We start from the raw sequence: 764 nt of genomic DNA, 5'->3' as shown, positions 1-764 counted from the left end.
TAAATCACATTATCTCACAACCTCAACATTTTTGCATTTTCAGATTTTAAAACAGCAACTCATGACTTTCAACAAGGAGCTCAAATGTCCTAAGAGCGCAGCAACTTTAACATGAAAATCCTGGTGGAGTCTGCGGCTAGTCCTGGGCCCCTGTCCTGGGCCCTGAGGTGAGGCATACATGCTCCTGCTTCAGATGTCCCCAGTTCTCAAGGTGTCCGTCTATTTGCCACTTCGGACCGTCGATTGCAAACCACACTTCATCAGAAGGCTATCCACATACAGGTCCGTGCTTTATGATCGCGTGCTGTGGGTGTCAGCCCTTGCTGTGCGCTGCAGACCGTGTCAGTGTGTGGAGCCTCTTCTCTGGCCTGACTCAGGGGCGAGAAGAGGTGGAGGATTCAGAGGACTGGTGTTTGCACGGTACCTTTCGCTTTTCAAAGTAACTTCATAAGGATCTGTGAAGGGTGAAGAAACATCTGGCATTTGAAGGAAACACAGAAAATTTGAATTGTAAAGAGCCAGAAAACAAATTAGTGGGAAAAACTGGCCTAGAAGCTGGGCTCTGAATTCTGAATTGTATTATTTCCACCTGTTTTTCACCTAGTGATTTCAAATTATATAGCTTTAATTATAGGGCTAAAAAACTACAAATCTGGGCCTCCCTGTGGCTTACAGGTTAAGTCTCAGCACTGTAGCTGTGGCCAGAGTTCAAGCCGGCCAGGGAGCTGACCTATATGGCGTAGCAGACCTCTCCTCTCTCACCT

This window comes from Condylura cristata, unplaced genomic scaffold, assembly GCF_000260355.1.
Source record: "Condylura cristata isolate star-nosed mole 26May11 unplaced genomic scaffold, ConCri1.0 scaffold00013, whole genome shotgun sequence".
In the NCBI taxonomy this organism is placed as follows: Eukaryota; Metazoa; Chordata; class Mammalia; order Eulipotyphla; family Talpidae; genus Condylura; species Condylura cristata.
The sequence above is the reverse complement of the archived record's forward strand: the minus strand, read 5'-3'. Positions refer to the sequence as shown.